Source organism: Nerophis lumbriciformis, linkage group LG03 (genome assembly GCF_033978685.3).
Source record: "Nerophis lumbriciformis linkage group LG03, RoL_Nlum_v2.1, whole genome shotgun sequence".
In the NCBI taxonomy this organism is placed as follows: domain Eukaryota; kingdom Metazoa; phylum Chordata; class Actinopteri; order Syngnathiformes; family Syngnathidae; genus Nerophis; species Nerophis lumbriciformis.
Genome location: NC_084550.2, coordinates 7,833,501 through 7,847,867, shown reverse-complemented (window position 1 = coordinate 7,847,867; position 14,367 = coordinate 7,833,501). Strand labels below are relative to the sequence as shown.

At 41.4% G+C, this 14,367-nt stretch overlaps 1 protein-coding gene and 1 non-coding gene across 2 annotated transcripts in view; both read right to left on the bottom strand.

The window, feature by feature from the left end:
* notch1b (notch receptor 1b) overlaps positions 1 to 14,367 on the bottom strand; it is a 144,967-nt gene that overhangs the window by 113,745 nt on the left and 16,855 nt on the right. The window lies entirely within an intron of this gene.
* trnal-aag (transfer RNA leucine (anticodon AAG)) lies at positions 13,160 to 13,241 on the bottom strand. The gene has a single exon. It is a non-coding gene; the product is annotated as a tRNA-Leu (tRNA).

Below are 14,367 nucleotides of genomic sequence, written 5' to 3'. Positions count from 1 at the left end.
AAATCACACATAAGTAAGTCCGACGGCGGTGTAAATCGCACAAAGTCAACTTGTTTGTTGTGGAACAGCCAAGTATCACATCTCCCGGCCTTTGGCACAGTGAATGACAGGGAGAGACATCGCTTGCTTATTTGCCTCGCCTTTCATCAATCCTTCTTTTCTTTGCTCTCTAATTGTACAAGAGAGCTGAACTGCCTAGCCCGCATCTGCAAGTCGTCATTAGAGACACTCATTATTTGGAAGCCTTCAGGGAGGCTGGGATAGGGCCAGCTCAAATTGTCACATCCCTAATGTTTGTGTGTGTGTGTCTGTTGAGGGTCACCGCAGCGCTAATAACTATCACCACTGCTCACTTTACGAGGCTGGGAACCACTTCACGGTTGTCTGCAGGTGGAATGACAGCACTCTATTATCATCATATTGCTCCTGCATTCTGTTCATCACCAAATACAATCAGTATCAATTGGAGGGTCTGACTCAACTATAAGGCCACTTAAGCCAGAAGAAAGTTATTTCGGGAAAATGCACAAAAACAACCATGGTAAAAAAAAGTATAGTCAGACCATATATTTGAAAATAAGGGAAATTTCCCAGAAAACAGGCAAAAATAGGGAAGAAACAAGAGAAAACGGGAAGAATAAGGAACAATTATGGAAAACAAGGGCAAAATTAAGGGAAAATAAAATTGGAAAACAGGGAACAATAAGGGAAAATCCAGTTTGCACTTCTACAACATTGGTTCTGTTATGTGTTGTGCAATTTACTAATAAATTACCATGCGGTCAAAGAAAGATACATTATATCTTCTATGCCAGTGGTTTGTTTGTTTGTTTCAAGTTTATTCACAATACCATATAACAAATACAATAGTAGTGAAATATCATCATTTAAAGATGTTGGTACGTGAAAGGGTCCCCCAAATAAGCTAGAAGAAGCTTTTGACAGGGGGTCCAGAGGACAGTATATACATGGAATGATGGAACATGGTAGCAAGTACAACAACAAAAAACAAAACAAAAAACAACGCTATATGATTAACACAAGATAATAGTACTAAAGCAAGCATACACATACATACATACATTCATTCAACCATGCAAAACCCAACAGTAGTCTACCCCACATGAGGCATTAAATATAGGTGGTTAATAGATAAGTTTTTAGTTTATTTTTGAAGTTGGAGAATGGATACAGCATCTTGAGGCTCTCATTAAGCCGGTTCCAAATCTTTGGTCCCCTGCATACAACACTTCGAGCGGTACAATCCAGTAAACGATGTTTCCCTGATATCAAATCTAAGTTACGAGTGTTGTGGGCATGCTGGGGATGGTAGATAGGAACCAAGCTACAGAGCCTTAAATTCAGCCTGTGAATGACTTGATAGGTTAAACAAGCATTTTGATAAATATTGAACTCTGTCAGTCTTAAGAGATGATAATTATGGAATAGATGTGGAGTGGGGGCATTAATCTTGGACCATGACAGGGCCCGTATCATTTTCTTTTGCATGGATTCTAATTTGTGGAGGTAGGTGGGGAAGGTGTTACACCAGATGACATTACAGTAGTTTAGATGTGGTTCAAAGAGAGTTTTATATAGTGTGAGTAGAGCATAAAGAGGAAGATAATGACGAAGGTGAAAGAACAGGCCAACATATTTGGATAATTTGTTTAACAGATGGCTAATGTGACATTTGAAATTGAGGTATTCGTCAATGATGACCCCCAGGAATTTTGTGGAGTACACTCTCTGTATTTCCTGCCCATTGATGTTGATATGGCAGTGCTCAGTATTTGTCCGGTTTTTATTAGAACGAAATAGAATAAAATTTGTTTTATTTACATTAAGTGAGAGCTCATTGCATTTGAACCAGGAATCTACTTTCACAAGCTCTGAATTGACAGTTACTTGTAGATGGTGTAGGCTCCTGTGTGAGGTAAACAAATTTGTATCGTCAGCAAAAATTATTTTATGAAAAGTTTCGGAGGAGTTTACAAAATCATTTATGTATAGGATAAAAAGGAGAGGCCCCAAGATGGATCCCTGGGGAACCCCATAATTTATGGTCATACAGGGTGAATTGTGATCATTGATGCATACACATTGCTGCCTTAACCTGGGTTCGATCGAACCCTAGGGGTTTGGTGAGTCGGGCTCAGGGGTTCGTTGGAGGGCAAGACACACCCGACTCATCGTGTAAATAAAAACTTCTCCCTATCGGCGTATTACGGATACGGCAACAGCAGAAGTCAAACTGATTTGCAGGTGTGTAATTTGTTGTGAGTTTATGCACTGTGTTGGTTTTGTTCTTTGAACAAGGTGATGTTCATGCACGGTTCATTTTGTGCACCAGTAAAAAAAACATGGTCCCACTTTAGTATGGGGAACATATTCACAATTAATTAGTTGCTTATTAACATGCAAATTAGTAACATATTGGCTCTTAACTAGTCATTATTAAGTACTTATTAATGCCTTATTCGGCATGGCCTTATAATCCTAACCCTCTAACCCTGGCCCTAACCAAATAACTCTAAATTAAGTCTTTGTTACTTAGAATATGTTCCCCATACTAAAGTGTTACCAAAAACATATAACTTTGTCTTGAATTTGAAAAAAAAAATCCAACATTTTATTTTTCGCTAAAGAAGGGTTCGGTGAATGCGCATATGAAACTGGTGGGGTTCGGTACCTCCAACAAGGTTAAGAACCACTGTTCTATGCCTTCCACTTTCTCACACAAATCAATGTTAAAGAAAAAAAAAGGTCTTATTATGCCTGGGCGATAGAACAATTATATAAATTAATTCAAGTTTTGAGGGATTTTTCTCTCCTCTCACAACTGGGTAGCTTTTCTCCCCCAGGCGGTTCTGCAGCTTGCCCCCTTCCCCTTTTCCCCGTTTCTGTAACAGAGATGCACACAGTGGAACAACACGACCACCGCTACCGCAAACAAGAGTGAGAAGTTTGGAAGTATGTTCCCAAGAAAGGAATAGTATTGGAATAAGAGGATTCTGCAAAGTTTGTCTAAGGCCCATTGCAACAAAAGGCAGGAACACAATAAACATATTTGGTTAACTAAGTTAAAGAGAGAGAAACGCTACTCTATGAAAGAAATAAGACAGCTACAACCAACAAACTGAAGCGATCACTGAAGCAGTCGCTTAACACATCGCTAAGTACTGTATGTACAGTACAGTATCTCCAATGTAATTTGGGGCCTTGTAAATTGTGATGAAAAATGCCATTGTGTTAACCTGACTCTCGCCAGATCCTTGTAGTTCGCTGAGCTCCACACATGGATCTGTGCTCGAAGGTATTGTAAACTCCTTCCAGATAGCAAAAAATAATGAACCAATCAGGATCGCCGGGCGGGGTTTCATAGTTGTGATGTAGCGCCGAAGCGACTGTTTGATTCAAACAACAATGTTTTGTCGAATCTATCGAATATTAATTATTTAAAAGATGAACAGAGAACTTTTCGCTCTGTCGTTACCCAATATGTCGGCTGTTCTGTTTTGGATTTCGCAGCGTTGTGAGTGGTTGAAGTAGCACATCATTCAAGATAACGGACAAGTGATTTATCCAATCACATACAATGATTTTTTTTTTTTACAAGGCCCCGCCTTCTGAAATACATCTCATATTGAGAACTCCCAGATCAATGTGTGGAGCTCAGCGAACAACAAGGATCTGGCGAGAGTCAGGTTACCATTGTGTATTTTTCTTCAGATTCAGCAATAAGATAAATATTTGTTAACGTTCTGGAAAATAATGCAGATTTTAATGTGAATGAAAAGAAGTCTGTTTTCTCCAACCTAATAACAACTGGAATTTTAATTGCAAGAGGAAAATAAAAGTTACTTTTGTGATGTTTTGGATGCAAATAAAAGCTTGTTTTGAATTATCTTTCTCATTTGTACTTACCGGTAGTTTTTTTTATAAGAGTAGGGAAATCGAGAAAAAAACATAAAACCCATAAAACATTTTTTTTTTTTTTTAGAACTAAGTAAGGTTACGAAGGACTTAAAGTTGGTTTTATTTGCGGATGACACAACTGCTTTCTGTTCAGGAGAGAGCACACAGAAGATAATACAAATAATAACAGAAGAAATTAACAAATTAAAAAGATGGTTTGACAAAAACAGACAATCTTTGAATCTCAGTAAAACTAAAATAATGCTATTTGGTAATAGTACATACTTGCCAACCTTGAGACCTCCAATTTCGGGAGGTGGGGGGTGGGTGCGGGGGGCGTGGTTAAGAGGGGAGGAGTATATTTACAGCTAGAATTCACCAAGTCAAGTATTTCATATATATATATATCCCCGCGACCCCGAAGGGAATAAGCGGTAGTAAATGGATGGATGGATGGATATATATATATATATATATATATATATATATGTGTATATATATATATATATATATATATATAAGAAATAATTGACTTTCAGTGAATTCTAGCTATATATATATATATATATATATATATATATATATATATATATATATATATATATATATATATATATATAAATATATATATATATATAAAAGAAATACTTGAATTTCAGTGTTCATTTATTTACACATATACACACACATAACACTCATCTACTCATTGTTGAGTTAAGGGTTGAATTGTCCATCCTTGTTCTATTCTCTGTCACTATCTTTCTAACCATGCTGAACACCCTCTCTGATGATGCATTGCTGTGTGGCACGCACAAAAGTGCTTTCATCAAATGCACTAGATGGCAGTATTGTCCTGTTTAAGAGTGTCACAACATTGCTGTTTACGGCAGACGGACTGCTTTACTGTAGACGTTCTTTATATTGTGGGAAAGCGGACTCAGGTCCGCATGGAGCTGGAGGGGGCGTGGCCTCCAGCTCCGCCTGAATTTCGGGAGATTTTCGGGAGAAAATTTGTCCCGGGAGGTTTTCGGGAGAGGCGCTGAATTTCGGGAGTCTCCCGGAAAATCCGGGAGGGTTGGCAAGTATGTAATAGTAGAAAAGAGCATCATACACAAATACTAATAGACGGAGTAGACATAGAAAGGGTAAAAGAAACTAGATTTTTGGGAGTATTAATAGATGATCAAATGAACTGTAAATCTCATATACAAAACATACAACATAAGGTGGCAAAAAACATTTCAATAATGAATAAAGCAAAATATGTCCTGGGCCAAAAAACACTACATATTCTCTACTGCTCGCTAGTGTTACCATATCTGAGTTATTGTGCAGAAATATGGGGAAATAACTACAAATAAGGCACACAATAAGTGATCCGCGGTTTGATATATGAAACAAAAAAAAAAAGTTGTTGGCACGTTCAGTCCACACACAGCGTGGTCATGGCGAGCGGAGTAACGGAGGAGCTTGAACGCCCCGCGCCATTGAATCGGTGTGTTTATAGGTGCAGACTCGGTTGTGCAAAACGAGGGTTTTAAACACATGCTGAACGTGCTTGAACCACGTTACGACATCCCGTCGCGCACCCACTTCAGCAATAAGATTGTGCCAGATCTTTATGAGCAGGAGAAGAAAAAAGTTGTGGATGAACTATCCCGAGCATCATCTGTTGCGCTCATGACAGACGGGTGGACGTCCAGGGGAACTATAAGCGCTCACTTCATCACAGCAGACTGGGAGATGAGAAGACACGCCCCCTCTACGAGAGTCGCCTTGCGCAGGTACTGACACAAGCAGTGGAGGAATGGAAGATAAAGATATCCCAGTCACACGTGATAATGCCAAAAATCAAATAATTACAGAGAATGAGGCAGGACTGGGACCACAGATAGGTGCTTTGCGCATGTAGTGAATTTGGCATCACAGAAGGGAATCTCAGTCAATAGGATGGAGCGCCTCTTTGGGAGGATCAGGAAGGTTTCCTACTTCCACCCAAGCACAACAGCTGCTCATGTGCTTAAGACAAAGCAAGAAATGCTAAAGCTGCCTGCTCATACATGATGTCCCAACGAGGTGGAACTCCTCTTATGATATGTTGGAGCAGCAGGCAGCTATATACTCTGCATTGACCCACAACACCCTGAAGACAAATGTCACCCTGTCTGATGATGATGTGAGAGTGACAGATGAGGTCCTCCAGGTGCTTAAACCCCTCAAAAGTGTTCCATCTCTACTGAGCACTAAAACTTCACCATCTGTGTCAATGATCCTGCCACTGAAAACAAGGATTCTACAATCCATGGCTCCAAGTGTGGAAGACAGCAGCATCACTCCAGATGTCAGGCTTTATTTCACTACCTATGTTTCAAGGAAGATGATGTTTCTTCTTATGTTGCACTTAAACTTGTTTTTTTATTAATGGTCATTGGTCCAAGTTTAAAGAAAGGAGGAATGCCTTTTTATGTTGCACTGTTTTTCATTAATTATGTTAAAAGGAAAATAAAAATGCATGTCAAGTTGATCAACAGAGTGTATTATTCTCCAGTGCAATAACAGTACTGAAATGAAGGCAAAAAGGGCATTAATGGGAGCTTTAAAAAAAAAAGAAGAAAAAAAGAAGTAACTAAATAGTTACTTTTCACAGTAACGCATTACTTTTTGGTGTAAGTAACTGAGTTAGTAACTGAGTTACTTTTGAAATAAAGTAACTAGTAACTGTAACTAGTTACTGGTTTTCAGTAACTAACCCAACACTGATAATGACTGAATTAATTAATTAATTACATATTACAAAACTGTTGTATACTAATTCATAGATGCTATTTTATTATATAAAAAGGTCAGTAAATGATTCTATATATTTGTAAACGCTTTGAAGTGGGAAAGGGGTAGGATTACCGGTAAATAAGCTTTGCTTCTTCCTACTCCTTTTCGGGCATGATGTAAAATGAAATGATATGAAATTGTGTGATGTATTATGATGTAAGTGTGTTCATGTTCGAAATAAACTAAAGAAAGAAAGAAATAACTAGTTGTTATATGTATATATAGTTTTTATGTTTAATATGTAGCACTTTGGGATTTGGTGTCAAATGAAAAGTGCATTATAAATACAAGTTATTATCCATCCAGCCATTGTTGTTTTTGGTGGTGATGCATGTGTACTAGAGATGCGCGGATAGGCAATTATTTCATCCGCAACCGCATCACAAAAGTCGTCCACCATCCGCCATCCACCCGAACTAACATTTAATCAAAACCGCACCCGCCCGCCATCCGCCACCCGCCCGTTGTTATATATCTAATATAGACGATGCAAGGCATTAGTGAGGTTATAAAGCTTTTGCCTGTTAAAGAAAGGAGACTGATCCAATGCAGCAGAGACATTCAATGCGTGCCACGCTGTCACGGCCCAGACGCACACCAGTGCGCAATCATCTGTGAGCCGCGCTGAGCACACCTCCAAGCGCGCTCGCGCCACTCAAACTGCTGCAGGCAGCTGCGTTCTATCTTGTTTTAACACCCTGTGGCACTCTTCTGGGATCACGGCGGACGAAACTGCTCATGCTCAGGGTGTTTGTGGAGGTTCGGGGTTTTGCACAAATGTGATGCACCATGTTAGATGTCCCGGTTTTGTGACTGTCGTAGACATAAACAGCGTCGCAGCTCTTGCAAATCGCGTAGCCAGCATTACTATCATCCTGATTTACAACCTCATAAAAACGAGTCCACGCTGAACTTTTCTGGCCTTTTTTTCCCCTGGTCTTTAGTATTCCCTTTTTTAGTTTGTCGCGTACCACGTTTGCTGCCGGTGTTGCCATCTCTTTTTTTTTTCTTCTTCTGTTGTGGCTATGCTGCAGGTGCCTGCTCGCTTTTCGTATGTGGGTAACAACATTTAACTATGTATATATATTTCCGAATTGGTTTAACTGCCACCCGCCTGAATCTATTTAAAATCTAATTTTTTTAAATTTCAACCGCCCGACCCGACCCGCGGATAAAATCTTTTTTTTTTTTTTTTTCATCCGCCCGACCCGCGGATAATCCGCGGACTCCGCGGTTGTGTCCGCAAACCGCGCATCTCTAATGTGTACTGTACATGCTTACACTGAACACTGCCATCTGTTTTTTTTTGTTTACACTGAAACAGTTGACTCAATCCGTTTTCAGTTATAAATGGTGTTGTGTAAACATTTTTGTCAAAACGCCACTCATGAATATGCTTAAAATTGCAAGTGGACAAAATGTATAGGAAAAACAAGTACCGTAAGTCGCACACATAGCAATGTGAGGCAGTTGTGTAAAGCTGAAAGGGCCAAAAAAGGTTAATCGCGGGCATTTGGGAGCGTGCTGCTGCGTGGGCGAGCGCGCGTCCCTCGTCATTCCCACCAAGTCTGCAAACAGGTGGTCTGACAGGGAGGAGGGTGGGGTAACAACGACCGCCACTCCTCCCAGGAAGAAGTTAAGGACTGGTAGAATTGTCCTGGCAAATGACAACTAACAATAATCACAAATCCTCAGTGCTGGTTAACTCTCCACTCAGCAAGTCCATCAATCAGCTCACTTTACATCAAACACATTCACCAAAGGGAATCTGACAACGGCGGCAGACATGAATAAAAAAAAAAAAGAGAAAAAAAAAGCCTGTGTTTCACCATTGTGTGATCATATGATGAGATACGGCACCTTTTCTTCCCTTGCAACGCTCTGAGGCTATTTCCTGACTCTCAATGGAGGTGTGTGTCAACATGTGTGTGTGTGTTTGGGGGGGGGGGGGGGGGGGGGGGGTGCTAAAGACAGACTCATCTGACCACAGCAAACAGAGGTGCCATTGAAGAATCTGCAGAACTGGAAAGACAAGGTCTCACTTTCATTGAAGTGGTGGTATATTGTAGCATTCACTGCACATACCAGCATGGAATTAATGGCCCTGTTTGTTATCAGAGAAGGCCACCCCCCCCCCAGGAGGAAAATGTGAAAATCCTCTGACATGTTAAGTTTTAACGTGCCACTTTTGTACTTTACATAAAGAGGCTATGACGAAGTGAAATAAGCACTGCATAAAAGCATTAATTCATAAGATTTCATGCATCACGCATCAATAGAAGAAATCCAGTCAGGTGAAAAGCCAGGTGTTCTACCCATGTTACAGTATTTTCAAACCAATTTAAAGGGGAACTGCACTTTTGTTTTTAATTGAGAGACAAGAACACGCATGTTGTTGTTTTTTGCATTCTAATTTGTAATAATCGGCTCGCTTTAGGAAGCTAACCATGCAGCTAATGGGAGCAAAGCATTCTGCCTCTAAATCTCTATAAAATGCTTCCAAAAACCGCCAACAATACTTAGTTTACGTACCATAACCTGTATCATAACTAAGCTGTACCAACATTATTATTGTAAGAGCGAACACTGAGGAACTCTTTTTCTAGTGTAGTAACACAATGCTTTGCTCACAGAGACACACACTAGAGATGCGCGGTTTGCAGGCACAACCGCGGAGTCCGCGGATTATCCGCGGATCGGGCGGATGAAATTTTAAAAAATTAGATTTTATCCGCGGGTCGGGTCGGGCGGTTATAAATAAATAAATGATAAATGGGTTGTACTTGGTTGAAATAAAACAAAATTAGATTTTAAATAGATTCAGGCGGGTGGCAGTTAAACCAATTCGGAAATATATATACATAGTTAAATGTTGTTACCCACATATGAAAAACGAGTAGGCACCTGCTGCATATGCCACAACAGAAGAAAAAAAGAAGAAGAGATGGACACTTTTACGGAGCGGAGAAGGCCCCCGACGCATGAAGTGCTCTAAAACTTGCTGGTAGACGGCTGCGTTGACCCTGGATCTCAGGAAACAGAGTGGACCGACACCAGCTGGACTGCTGCTGAGTGGTCCAAAGTCATGTGTTCTGACGAAAGCAAATTTTGCATTTCCTTTGGAAATCGAGGTCCCAGAGTCTGGAGGAAGACAGGAGAGGCACAGGATCCACGTTGCCTGAAGTCTAGTGTAAAGTTTCCACCATCAGTGATGGTTTGGGGTGCCATGTCATCTGCTGGTGTCGGTCCACTCTGTTTCCTGAGATCCAGGGTCAACGCAGCCGTCTACCAGCAAGTTTTAGAGCACTTCATGCTTCCTGCTGCTGACCTGCTCTATGGAGATGGAGATTTCAAGTTCCAACAGGACTTGGCGCCTGCACACAGCGCAAAATCTACCCGTGCCTGGTTTACGGACCATGGTATTTCTGTTCTAAATTGGCCCGCCAACTCCCCTGACCTTAGCCCCATAGAAAATCTGTGGGGTATTGTGAAAAGGAAGATGCAGAATGCCAGACCCAAAAACGCAGAAGAGTTGAAGGCCACTATCAGAGCAACCTGGGCTCTCATAACACCTGAGCAGTGCCAGAAACTCATCGACTCCATGCCACGCCGCATTAACGCAGTAATTGAGGCAAAAGGAGCTCCAACCAAGTATTGAGTATTGTACATGCTCATATTTTTCATTTTCATACTTTTCAGTTGGCCAACATTTCTAAAAATCCCTTTTTTGTATTAGCCTTAAGTAATATTCTAATTTTGTGACACACGGAATTTTGGATTTTCATTTGTTGCCACTTCAAATCATCAAAATTAAATGAAATAAACATTTGAATGCATCAGTCTGTGTGCAATGAATAAATATAATGTACAAGTTACACCTTTTGAATGCAATTACTGAAATAAATCAAGTTTTTCAAAATATTCTAATTTACTGGCTTTTACCTGTATAACAACGGGCGGGTGCGGGCGGATGCGGTTCTGATCAAATGTTACATCGGGTGGATGGCGGATGGTTGACGACTTTCTGATGCGGTTGCGGATGAAATAATTGCCTATCCGCGCATCTCTAACACACACTCACAGGGCTATTTTTTGATTGATTGAGACTTTTATTAGTAGGTTGCACAGTGAAGTACATATTCCGTACAATTGACCACTAAATGGTAACACCCGAATAAGTTTTTCAACTTGTTTAAGTCGGGGTCCACTTAAATTGATTCATGATACAGATATATACTATCATATATACTATCATCATAGTACAGTCATCACACAAGATAATCATCAGGGTGTATACATTGAATTATTTACATTATTTACAATTCGGGGGGTGGGGGTTGGGGGGGGGGGGTGTTAGGTTTGGTTGTTATCATCAGTCATCAACAACTGAGAACAGAGAAATGGATATTGAAACAGTGTAGGTCTGACTTGGTAGGATATGTACAGCAAGTAGTGGACATAGAGCAGGGGTCTGCAACCTGCGGCTCCAGAGCCACATGCTGCTCTTTAGTGCTGCCCTAGTGGCTCCCTGGAACTTTTTCAAAAATGTATGAAAAAAGAAAAAGATGGGGGAAGGGGGAAGGAGGAATATATTTTTGTTTTAATAGGGTTTCTGTAGGAGGACAACATGACACAAACCTCCCTAATTGTTACAAATCCCATTGTTTTTATTAAACAAGCTTCTCTGATGAGAGTATTTGGCGAGCGCCGTTTTGTCCTACTAATTTTGGTGGTCTTTGAACTCACCGTAGTTTGTTTACATGTATAACTTTCTTCAACGATGTCAGAGAAAGACGTGTTTTATGCCAATCATTCTTTGTCTCATTTTGTCCACCAAATGTTTTATGCTGTGCGTGAATGCACAAAGGTGAACTCCGTTGATGTTATTGACTTGCGTGGAGCGCTTATCAAGCATATCTGGTCGTGACTGCAAGCTAATCGATGCGAACATGCTATTTAGGCTAGCTTTATGTATGTATTGCATCATTATGCTTCACTTGTAGGTATATTTGAGTTCATTTAATTTCCTATGTCCTCTGTGTATTTAATTTATATCTGGATTTCTCATGACACATTATCTGTATGTAATATTGGCTGCATTTCCGATTGTGTGCCATGTTGTTCCAGACCACAGCAAACGTAACCCAGCTTGCATAGATTGTTATAAATCCATTAGGAGAAGACAGCCCGCCATTTCCTTTAACTTGGACACACACATCTATACCTTTGGCCATTCTGAGCCAGTAATTTCCACAAATTATCTCTCCTTCTAAGAAGCCTGCATTTGATTAATGTTTCCCGATGTCAAAATTTGTGTCAGCGAAGATTTGTGTCAGCCTCCGACACAGTCATTTTGATAGTAGGCTAATTTAGCTAATATAGACACTTACATCATGTGTTGCCTTCATTATATCACTTATAAAAGGCTTTTTATATTTTGCGGCTCCAGACAGATTTTTTTTTTTTGTATTTTTGGTCCAATATGGCTCTTTCAACGTTTTGGGTTGCCGACCCCTGACATAGAGAGAGAGAGAGAGAGATCAGAAGGCATAAGAAAAATATCTGCATTTGATTGTTTACATTTGATTATTAACAACAATCCGGGGAGGGTGTTAGTTTAGGGTTGAAGTTGCCTGGAGGTGTACTTTTATTGAGGTTTTGAAGGAGGATAGAGATGCCCTTTCTTTTATACCTGTTAGGAGCGCATTCCACATTGATGTGGCATAGAAAGAGATTGAGTTAAGACCTTTGTTAGATCGGAATCTGGGTTTAACGTGGTTAGTAGAGCTCCCCCTGGTGTTGTGGTTATGGCGGTCATTAAGGAAGTAGTTTGACATGTACTTCGGTATCAGGGAGGTGTAGCGGATTTTATAGACTAGGCTCAGTGCAAGTTGTTTTACTCTGTCCTCCACCCTGAGCCAGCCCACTTTGGAGAAGTGGGTAGGAGTGAGGTGGGATCTGGGGTGGAGAGGTATGGCGAGAGGTAAGCTATAGCTTCTGTCAGCATTTCAATGCCTTTTGAGTATAGCAATACACAACACAATGCAATAGGAAACCAATTTGTACTGACTGAAAAAGATGAACAATCATGTTACAGTATCTGTAAATTTGCCCGCATTTTATGTTTTGTTTGAACATAGCTACCTTGACGGTGTATGTAGTTGTAATAACATGCATAACAAGCATGTATCATGATCAATATTATAGTGATTTACTTGTTGGACAATTGTCTGTTTGGTAAACGGCCTTCCCGTAGATTTTGGGAAGGTGGAAAAAAGTTATTTACGAGGATTGATTTGAACTTTTATGAGTAGATTGCACAGTAAAGTACATATACCGTACAATTGACCACTAAATGGTAACACCCGTATAAGTTTTTCAACACGTTAATCAATTCATGGTAAAATACATTTGGCAGCGGTGGGATTCGAACCCACGCCCCCAAAGAGACTGGAGCCTTAATCCAGCGCCTTAGACCGCTCGGCCACGCTACCTTAATATATATTTACTTAAAGAGTGTATACTCTGCAGCATCGCGTGGACATCGGGGGCGGTACCTCTGGATTGGCAGACCGGGGTGGTGGTTCCTCTCTTTAAGAAGGGGAACTGGAGGGCGTGTTCTAACTATCGTGGGATCACACTCCTCAGCCTTCCCGGTAAGGTCTATTCAGGTGTACTGGAGAGGAGGCTACGCCGGATAGTCGAACCTCGGATTCAGGAGGAACAGTGTGGTTTTCGTCCTGGTCGTGGAACTGTGGACCAGCTCTATACTCTCAGCAGGGTCCTTGAGGGTGCATGGGAGTTTGCCCAACCAGTCTACATGTGTTTTGTGGACTTGGAGAAGGCATTCGACCGTGTCCCTCGGGAAGTCCTGTGGGGAGTGCTCAGAGAGTATGGGGTATCGGACTGTCTGATTTTGGCGGTCCGCTCCCTGTATGATCAGTGTCCGAGCTTGGTCCGCATTGCCGGCAGTTTCCAGTGAGGGTTGGACTCCACCAAGGCTGCCCTTTGTCACCGATTCTGTTCATAACTTTTATGGACAGAATTTCTAGGCGCAGTCAAGGTGTTGAGGGGATCCGGTTTGGTGGCTGCAGGATTAGGTCTCTGCTTTTTGCAGATGATGTGGTCCTGATGGCTTCATCTGGCCAGGATCTTCAGTTCTCGCTGGATCGGTTCGCAGCCGAGTGTGAAGCGACTGGGATGAGAATCAGCACCTCCAAGTCCGAGTCCATAGTTCTCGCCCGGAAAAGGGTGGAATGCCATCTTTGGGTTCGGGAGGAGACCCTGCCCCAAGTGGAGGAGTTCAAGTACCTCGGAGTCTTGTTCACGAGTGGGGGAAGAGTGGATCGTGAGATCGACAGGCGGATCGGTGCGGCATCTTCAGTAATGCGGACGCTGTATCGATCCGTTGTGGTGAAGAAGGAGCTGAGCCGGAAGGCAAAGCTCTCAATTTACCGGTCGATCTACGTTCCCATCCTCACCTATGGTCATGAGCTTTGGGTTATGACCGAAAGGACAAGATCACGGGTACAAGCGGCCGAAATGAGTTTCCTCCGCCGGGTGGCAGGGCTCTCCCTTAGAGATAGGGTGAGAAGCTCTGTCATCCGGGGGGAGCTCAAA